This window comes from Carlito syrichta, unplaced genomic scaffold (assembly GCF_000164805.1).
Source record: "Carlito syrichta isolate Samal-C Ts95f unplaced genomic scaffold, Tarsius_syrichta-2.0.1 Scaffold287474, whole genome shotgun sequence".
Taxonomy (NCBI): domain Eukaryota; kingdom Metazoa; phylum Chordata; class Mammalia; order Primates; family Tarsiidae; genus Carlito; species Carlito syrichta.
The window spans coordinates 1-10,848 of record NW_007231570.1 but is presented as its reverse complement, the minus strand read 5'-3'; the positions used below and the strand labels follow the sequence as shown (position 1 = coordinate 10,848).

The 10,848-nt window shown below is 35.4% G+C and overlaps 1 pseudogene; it reads right to left on the bottom strand.

The window, feature by feature from the left end:
- Positions 1–5,584: 5,584 nt before the first annotated feature.
- On the bottom strand, positions 5,585–6,561 carry LOC103254760 (annotated as a pseudogene).
- Between the last annotated feature and the right edge of the window lie 4,287 nt (positions 6,562–10,848).

Sequence of the window (10,848 nt, the reverse complement as noted above, 5' to 3'; positions counted from 1 at the left end):
ACAATTATTAGATATAAGATAAATACATCTGTATATAGCATATTTGAACAAAAAACAAGAAAAACTTTTGGTGACAAAATTTTTAATAGCATGAAAATATGTGTTTGTTAAAAAATTGATTTTTTTCCTAGTTTGAAGTTATTTAAAGGTTGCTTCAAATTTGGGAACTCAACCTGAACTTTTTTTCTTACCCAAATTGCTAAGAGTCACTGCCTGATAAGGACTCACCAAACAGAGTTTTAGTACTCTATTTTTTCCAAACTGACTTTTGCATAACATTACATAACAAACAGATAATGAACTCAAATTATTTTATGGCCCTGAAAAGCCATACCTTGTGGTTACCTAGACTCCTAGGGACATTTATCTATCCTCTCTGAAGTCTGTCACACATAGGTCTTCATCTACATATCAACACACCTATACTCTTTCCATCCTTTGTCTCAGCAAAGCATCTTAACTTCATCTACATGTCAACAAACCGGAGTTTTCTACTCCTTTATTTTAACAAAGCATCTCCTCTACTGATATCTCAAATTCCTTAGAAAAGAACTGCAAATTGCCAGTCAAGAAATCTTTGAATCTACCTATGACCTACAAGTCTCCCCTTGGAAATGTCCCTTCTTCCTGGGCCCAACCAATGAAAATATCATATGTATTGATTTATAGTTTCTTGTAACTTCTGCCTTTCTAAAGTGTATATAACCAAGTCAGCATATAGCCACAGTAGACACACATTCTCAAGACCTCTGGATGGGTGTATGTGGGCTTATGTCCTCAAGTTTGACTCAAGAATAAATCGTCTTTAGAATATTTGGTAGTTTGGCATCTTTTTGTCAACAAATTGAGGACATAAAAAGATTAATAAAACTAAAATACAGCAAGACAAAAGCAGAATTTTTAAAATTTCTAAGCGATTATGAAAATGTATGAAAAACTGGTGTGGTCTAAAACCTTATTTCTAAGGTTTTATTCAAAATAATTTTAGTATTGATAATACAGTAATAAAAAGGTAAAATTCAGTTTTCTTTTCAGAACAAACATTCTATTTATTTATTTATTTCTCAGTTGGCGTCTCAGTCTGTTGCATGGGTATATACTATCATTAATAATTGTGGTTATTATGTCACATTATTGTAGATCACAGAAATAATCAAATTTCTTTGTCAATTGTGTCTTTAAACTATGACTAGTTTAAGTCATTTCCTCAGTTAAGTGCTTAATTCTAATGCAGTTTCTGAAAACTTCACAAGCAAGCAAAATTTTAGAGTATTGCATCTTCAAGGAGGTTTACAAAAAAATTAGAAAAGAATCTGACAAGCATTTTTAAATAAAATTTCTGATGAGTTTAACATCATGATATTCTGTCTGGGTAAGAATTCCTAGAACCCTAATGAAGAGACTGACTGATTTATTAAACTGCTAAGCCAAACAGGACAAAAATTATTTAAATACCAAAAAATACTTCGCCATATTTTTATGCTAAATCTTCAATATTGAAATTATTTAGATGTACGATTGGAGTGAACTCCATGGTTCAGGTCAAATAACCTATGACAACCCATTTAATAAACTATGTTATGCACCTAAAGTGGAGAAACAAAACTGATGCTTAACAGGATACAAATCCAGTTGTAAGTATAGTCTCATGAAGAGCCTGAGTGGCCTGCTGATTATTCCTGATTCCTTAAAGGTTTCTATAATCAAAAACTGCATTCCACGACTCATCAGGGAAGACATAAAATTATCCAAATTAAATATATATGTGTGTGTATATATATATGCTGACTGCTCTAAATTGCTAAAATTTTTCATGATCAACGTTTAGTTTGTCATACCCATATTCCTGATAAGATGATCAAAATATCATATACATTACTGCTGTCTGATGGGCCATTTAAGCATCCATAAAGGGATATTATTCAATTGATATTTTCAGTGAATGCTTTCTAAATGTATAGGTTTCCATACCAAAATGTTGATGATATAATAGTACCTCAAAAATGATTAGAAATTGTGTTTTCTTCTGGAACATTCCTGGAAAAGTCCCCAATGATAGAGGTACTTGTTTCACTGAACAAGTTGAAAAACTGTTAAATAAGGTATTACAGAAACAATTGCATTAGGTAAATCTAACAGAATTGATTGGATTGTCTTGGTAAAAGATGTTTCAGGTTGATGAGAATTAGATCCACAAGTTGACCCGTTATTAAATAGTCACTGAAAAGCCTAAGCACCTAACAATAAAACTTCATATACCTTCTACAGTTATACTTTCATATGACTAAATGCTGTAAGCCTTTAATCCATTATGCCATACTACATTTTCACCAGTGAAGAAAGCTTTCTATGTTCCACTGACTTAGAATAAGCAGACCCTCCAAAAGTTAGAACCTGAAGATTGGGTCTTTTGAGAACCTCATCAGAGAAAGACAGAGTTTGCCATTCACACTTCAGCAAAAATGTAAACCTTGGGTTTATAAACTTACAACACTGGAGACCCCAAGGTAAAGGTAGCCACAGAAGTTCTTCCTCAGAAGCATACAGCATCCCGAGCATGGACAGCTTTTTCTCAAATCATGGATCAAGACTTCTGCTATCATGAGACTCTTATCTCTCAATTTTTCCTTGCTTATACTTCTATGCACAAAATGACTAAAAATGAGTTTTCTTTTATGTGAATTTGTAGTGTATATTTTTATTTGGAGAGGATTTCACAGTCATCTTTATGCATGGACATCTTGAAATATGGAAGGCCAATGAAATTTTAATGATATTTTTGTTGCTTCATAATCAGTCAAAACCAAAACATTGGTCAACCCTTTCACTTACATCATAGGTTGAAGAAAACATTGCCAAGAAGTCTGCACTCTTCTAGATATGTGTCATTTTTTAGGTCTCTTTTTCATGGTTTGGAGTAAATGATACATTGTTTAAAGATTGATCCCTCATAATGGGGTCACTAGCCAATCCTACTGCAAAGGCTATGGTTTCATAACAGACTTTATGCTAAATAAAAAGTTATGCTAAATAATAGAATTGCTCTAGATTACTTACTAGCTAAACAGAAAAATATCTGTGCAGTTGCTGACACTTCTAGTTGCACATGAACAAATACATCAAGTATTACAGACATTCAACTGCAGAGGGTTAATAAATAGGGGGTTTAGTTAAAGTAAGTGGATTCTTTATTTAGCTCATTTTTTTGATCTACTTGATTTTTCTCAGTTTGCTACATGAAGACACTACTAGCTAAAAAGCATACTCTAAACTCTTGGTGTTGTCCTTCTGATAGTGATAATAGTAGTCTGTCTGGTGCACCATACCCTCTCAAAATTTTAAATGTTTTCATGAAGACATCTGAATGGTCTCTCTTCAACTGGAATGACAAAAACTCAAAGAAATGTGTGACCATGAGGACACTGTAACCTGTAAATGACATTCTGAAATCAGAAACACAAATTGATGGTAACTGAGAATGGCATTAAGGCCCTAGGTTTTGGTCACACTCTTGCATAAGTGAGAATCTGATCAAAAGAGGTAATTTTTCAGCAAAATTAGGGGAGGCTTTGGGGTGAGCTCGTCCATTAGATCCCAACAAACCAAAACTAACCAAAATGGAGTCACTTATGCTAAATGTAGCATAATCAAACTGAACTATTTTTTTTAACATATACATATTTGAGCTTTATCAGGATTCATTTCAGTGAACCTAGACAATTAGGACATACATTGTACCTAGACAATTTTAACATATATGTTCTCTTTATCGTCTATACACAGTCAAATGTTATGTATTGGATTTATATGGTTTTTTCCCTTTTAATTTTTATTTAAAATTGTGCGGTACAATTCAGGGTCAGGTATACAAATATTCGCCATGCAGTTACCCTTATCGATGAGGTGTGGCCCCCCTTCCCCAGGCAGATATTGACTACTGTCAATTACATCTCCCCACCCTCCAACCCCCTCCCCACAGTTTCCAGTCACTTTCAATCCCTTTCTTATAGTAATATGGTAGGTGTTCAAGGTCCAATTATGAGTGAGAACACGTGATACCCAGCTCTTTGTTTCTGTGAGAGATCACTCAGCATTAGAGACTCTAATTCCAACCAGGTTGCTCTGAAATTCATGATCTTGTTTTTCTTTATGGCTGTGTCGTATTCCGTTGTGTATACATACTTCATTTTATTTCTGAGATTTTTAGTTTCCTGAAATTGAATAACCCATTGTCAAGAGTGGATGGAAAGTAAAAGAAGCACTCCTGTCACTGAACCAATGATCACAGGTTGAAGATAGCAAAGATTTTGTCTGCATACATGTCATGGAAATTATCCCAATTAAAGAAAGAAAGATATGATAAGTAGTAAACTTAATCAGTTAATGTACATAATAATTTGTATTTATCACTTCATTCATTTTCACAACAGTTTCAGAAATAGAATTCAGACAACCCCTCCAGGTCCACTCCCACTGAGGGAGCTTTCCTGTCCTCTTAATAAATTCTGATTTTAAAAAAGAAGAAATAATATAAGTCAAACTTATTGCAATACTTTTAATATAAATTTAATATACACCAAGTTCTGGTACAAATTTTATATTTGTATTTGAAGTCACAGAGTTGATTAAAAACAGAACTGAGAAAAGGATTCAGCAAATTTCCTAGGCTTAAAGTGTGCATTTTCATTATGATCACTCACTAACCTGTAGCATAAACTCCAAAGTGTTTCTAATTTTCTTCCTGGTGATATAAAGAACTGATGTTGTGTTCATCTGGTTTCCTCCTTTACACATTGTATGCCCTGCCACAATTATCTCAAACACTTTTCTTCATCAAACATTCTAATATTATTACATAGTTCTTTAACAGTTGGTTTTGAATGTCTTCAGCTTAGAGAAAATGGGGCACATTTCTTACATTCATAGTTACTCCAGTCACAGAATATGTATTCTCTAAAGTCTTGTTTACTCATGTGAAGCAATGTTGCAACATATCCTACATACACAAAAATTAGTATTTCAGAGTCATTGGAAGGTCATGAGCAAGGTGTTATTAAAAATGTTTAGTAATCAATATGGCATGAGCACTTAACAAATATGTGTATGCAGGCATGTGTGCTAAGATATACACAAATAGACAGTTGGTGGTTTTAACATGGTATATCTTATCAGAAAGGGTTTATTTCCTGGAAGGTACAACCCAGTGCTTCACAATACTGCCTAGAAAAAATCCTCAACCTTTGCATTTTTAGATTTCAAACTATCTCTCAGTACAGTGGTAATATTTGTTGTCTTTTCCTTCCACATTCCTCCTTTTCCCACTTCATGAATGATGCAGGACACCAGAAGTTAATCAGCAGAATTCTATGTCTGCAGGAGCATTCTTCCTCTGACATTGAAAAGTAGAAGGACTGAACAACTTCCTCAACAAACTAAGTAAATATTTGTGATAGCTTAGATTCCAGTCTCAGTCATTTACTCCCCGTATCTTAGTCTTTGGAAAGAAGCAAATGGCATAGCCTTCTTCAGAGATAACACAATAAATGTCTCGTTGAATTCTGGGGACATTGAGCCATGCTTCAAATCAACAGCAATAACTCAAGATTATTTTTTTCAAGGCAACTCTCTTTCCAATCACCTTTCTAAAAGCTTTCTTCATGTCCTTATTCCTGAGGTTGAATATCATGGGGCTGAGGAAAGGAGTAATGACAGTATAAGGGACTGCTATGAGTGTGTCATCTGCCCCTGAGGCTTCTGGCCTCAAATAAACAATAGATGTAAAACTAAAGTGAATGATGACCACTGTGAGGTGGGAGGCACACGTGGAGAGTGACTTCTGCTTGCCCTCAGCTGAAGGGAACCTGAGGACAGTAGAAAGAATAGAAGCATAAGTTAAGGTGTTGAGTAGGAAGGTACCCAGCAAGCCTGATACTGAAATCACTGTTACAATGAATTCTGTGAGGTCACTGTCTATACAGGATAGCCTAACAACATCCTGCATATGACAGAAGAAATGTTTGACAAGGTTGAGACTGCAGAAAGAGCCCCTGAATATCAGTGCCATTTCTATCAGAGAGATAAAAAAGCCTGCAGCCCAAGCAGAAGCCACAAGTTGTCCACATACAATGTTGGTCATAAGCAGTGGATATCGTAGAGGGCTACAGGTAGCGAGAAAGCAGTCTTACCCCATCAAAGTGAGGATAATGCAGTTTGTGCCACCAAGTCCCAAGAAGAAACATATCTGTAAGGCACAACTTGTGATTGAGATGCTTCTGTTCTTGGCCAGTAGATCTTCTAGCATCTTGGGTATGATAGCCAATGCGTAGCAGGTCACAGAGAAGGAGAGCACACTAAGGAAGAGGTACATAGGGGTGTAGAGAGACCTGTCCACCCAAGTTAGGCCCATGATGGCCAGATTACCTGCAAGAGGGTGAAGGTAGAGGCAAAAGAAGACCACAAAGATGTCTGTACATGTGGGTAAACAGAAAAGACAATGAGAATAAATTATTTAAGGATTATCTGGTTGACCTTCATTGTTTTGATGTCTGAAATCTGAAAGAAACAACAAATAAACATTAAACTATCCATTATTCCTTGACATTACCATATGAAAGTTTTGCTCTTAATTAGACAAATTATCAAAATTACAACTATCAACTGCTTTTTCATTTAGTTTAGCAAAACCATGTGTATGTAGGTATGCATTTTTCTCACTTTTCATTTACTAATTTTCCCCCTATTCAGTAATTAATTATTGATGACTTATTTTGTGACAAGAAGGCTTGCCCTGGCTTATTGCTTCAAAAAATTACTGGCTGATAATATAAAAAGGGAGAAAATACTACAGTTGATGTCCAAGTGAAAGAGATTCAGATGCATTGGGTGAGCCAGACTTGGATGAGCTTCTGAACACTGATAAAAATTACTAAGTGATTGATAGACAGAGTTAGGTTCCAACATAGCAACTTCCACATAAGACATAGTCTGTAAATGCTTACAGAGTGAAGATTGATAATTGATTCCCTGGACACTTTAGGATGAAACTTGGATAATAAATTATAATTGTTGGAGAAGACCACAATCATTTTTACTTTTTAGAGAAGCCATTTAAGTCCTAAAAAATTAAAGGAAAGCACACACGCTCTCTTCCCCTACTGTGAGAAGGAAGAAAGAAATATAAGAAGAAATCCAAAGGATTTATAATAATTAATTAGAATATGTGGATGGTCTTGATAAACCGACTCTTTATGTAAGCATAGAGGAGGAGGCAGTTGAGATTTTGTTCATTACATTAATGCCAAGCTTAGCACCCAAAAAGATAAATGTTATTTAGTCATCATATGAATTTTTCAAGAATTCAACATCAGATTTAATCTCATATGCCTCTGATTTTGACAACATATTTCTTGTCCTTATATTTAACACATTCTTTCAGCCTTGTAGTATATTGAGCTACTGTTTTTCCTGTACCATATGTCCACATATTTAATAACTTTAAACAATGCTCAGCTTCACTCATTATCAGAGAAATGCAAATCAAAACCACATTGAGATATCACCTAACCCCAGTAAGAATGGCCAGCATTCATAAAACAAACAACAATAGATACTGGAGAGGATGTGGAGGAAAAAGAATGCTGCTACACTGCTGGTGCAACCTCTTTGGAAGACAGAGTGGCAACTTCTGAAAGAACTATAAATTGACCTTCCTTATGACCCAGCAATTCCCCTATTCGGATTATTCCTGGAGGAACTCAAATCATTCTACAAAAAAGATACCTGCAGACGTATGTTTGCTCCAGCTTTACTCACAATAGCAAAAACATGGAACCAACCATGCTGCCCATCGATGCTGACCTGGATTTTTTAAAAATGTGGTAAATTAACACAATGGAATAATATGCAGTCATAAAGAAAGACAAACATGTGAACTTCACAGCAACTTGGATGGATTTAGAATCATCCATACTCAGTGATCTATCACAGAAACAAAGAAGAGAGTACCATATGTTCTCACTCATAAGCAAACCCTTGAACAATTATAATACTATAAGAAAAGGATTGGCAGTAGTGAGAAACTGCCAGGGGAGAAGGAGTGGTATTGGCAGTTGAGGGAAACTGCTAGGGAAAGGTGGGGCATACCTCATCAACAAAGGTACCTGCATAATCAACATTTGTATACCTAACCCTGATTGTATCCCACATCTTTATAATAAAAACAAAATAAAAAACAAGAATATCCAAAAGTTCAATAACTATCTGAAAAGGCACTTTATCTCATTAGTAAGCATGAAGATAAACATAAACCCCCAATGAAGTACCCCCATCACATGCCCATTTGAATGGTTAAAATTAAAAGTCTGATTTAAAAAGTGTCAATAAAAGTGCAGAACAACAAGAATTATGTATTCACTCTTGTAAGAGTGTATATTTGCTTAGTCATTTTAGAAAACAGTTTGGTATTATAGATTTAACTTGGATGGCTATTACCCAGTGGCTATGTTTTTTATACTCTTAGGTGTATGCCCTCAAGAATTGTGTACAGTTGTATACCATAAGAAATGTGTAGTCTGTTCATAAAAGCAATATTTGAAAACTGGCAAAAAGCTAAAAATTACTTAAATAATCACCAATAGTAGAATAGACAGAAAAATTATGGTATATTCAGGTATGTATCAATATATATGAATAAAAGCAAATTAACTATAGCTACATACTTCAGCATACATGTGAAATTCTTTTTTTCCTGTTTATATCATGTCTCTTCAATAATCTAAGATATGCATGATAATTCAAAGACTTTGACACAATTTTTTTTCTGTTGTCGATGGAAGAGCATATTTTGTGGGTGTGTGTGCATTATCATTTTCTTCTTCTTATTATTATACAGATGTGGGACACAATTCAGGGTTAGGAATATAAACATTGATCATGCAGGTATGCTTGTCGATGAGGTATGCCTCTCCCTTCGCTAGCAGTTACCCTCAACTGCAATCCCACCCCCTCTCCTGACAGTTTTCCACTACTACCAATCATTTTCTTATAGCATTATAATTGTTCAAGGTCAGCTTATGAGTGAGAACATATGGAACTCAGTTCTTTGTTACTGTGATAAATCACTGAGTACGATCGACTCCAAATCCATCCAAGTTGCTGCAAAGATCATATAGTTGTCCTTCTTTATGGCTTTACATAATATTCCGTTGTGTATATGTACCACATTCTTTTTTTCCAAATCAAGAACTTTTTTCTTTATTTTTTTTGTTTACATAATTTGTTAGCAATTTTTGTGACTAGTTCATCTTGATCTGCAAAATAGAAGCCAGCATTTCCCTTCAGGGCATGTAAAATTTTTATTATACATTTTGGGAGGGGAAACTCTTCTTTTCCATAATTTCTCACACAGATCCAAACCTGTGAGAGGAAAAACGCTTTCTCAAAGGGCCACTTTCCCTCCCCTCTCCCAACCTAATGCCTGTGCTTATCTTACCCCAGTCTAATATAAACCACCCACCACTAAAATAAGTTAGTTTGTAAAAGCCATAGTCTTGTCAGAGAGTTACACTTTGTATTAAAAAGCCTAAATCTACACGGCTTTTTATTTTCTGTTATTTATTTTTTTCACATTTATTTATTTTTTATTATGATATTGTGGGGTACAGTTAAGGGTTAGGTATACAAATACGTTTCGTTCAGTCACTCTTGTTGATAAGATGTGTTTCCCTGTCCCCAGACAGATATTTGCTGCTGTTAATCCCATCTCCGTCTCCCCCCATAGTTTCCAATACTGTCAGTCATTTTCTTATATTATTACATTGGATGTTCAAGGTCCATTATATGAGTGAAAATATGTGATACTCGGATCTTTGTTTCTGTGAGAGGTCACTTAGTTTTATAGACTCTAGTTCCATCCAGGTTGCTGCAAAATTCATGATTTTATTCTTTTTTATGACTGCATAGTGTTCTATCCTGTATATGTACCAATTTTTTTAAACCAGTCCTCTTTTGATGGGCAGCATGGTTGTTTCCAGGTTCTTGCTATTGTGAACAACGCTGGGATAAACATACGTGTGCAGGTATCGTTTTTATAGAGTGATTTGAGTACTTCAGGATATATTTCCAGTAGGGGGATTGCAGGGTCATATTGGAGGTTGATATTTAGAGGTTGTAGGAATCACCACACTGCTTTCCACAGAGGTTGCACTAGTTTACACTCCCACCAACAGTGTAGAAGTGTTCGCTTTTCACCACACCCTCTCCAGCAGCTGTTATTTTTTGAGTTGTTGACAATTGCCATTCTGACTGGAGTTAGTTGGTATCTCAGTGTGGTTTTGATTTGCATCTCTCTAATGATTAGTGAGGTTGAACATTTCTTCATGTGTCTGTTGGCTGCTCAGATGTCTTTCTTTGTGAAGTGTCTGTTCATATCATTTGCCCATTTTATAATGGGGTTGTTTGTTATTTGCTTTTCAGCATGTTTGAGTTCTTGGAGATCCAAGATGTTAGGCCTTTGTCAGACCTGGTGTTGGCAAATACTTTTTCTCAGTCTGCAGGCTGTCTCCCTGCTCTCTTGATGGTTTCTTTGGCTTTGCAAAAGCTTGTCAGTTTAATTAGGTCTCACGTGTCTATCTTCTCTCTTATGGCCTGTGGGTTTCGGGTTTTGTTCAGGAATTGGATGCTAGTTCCGGTTTCCATGAGGGTATGTCCTTCATTTTCTAAGGTTCTTATGTTTGAGGTTTTACATTTAGGTCTCTGATCCATTTGGAGTTAATTTTTGTGCATGGGGATAGATAGGGGTCCTGTTTCAATCTTCTGCATTTGGTCAGCCAGTTTTCCCAGCACTATTTA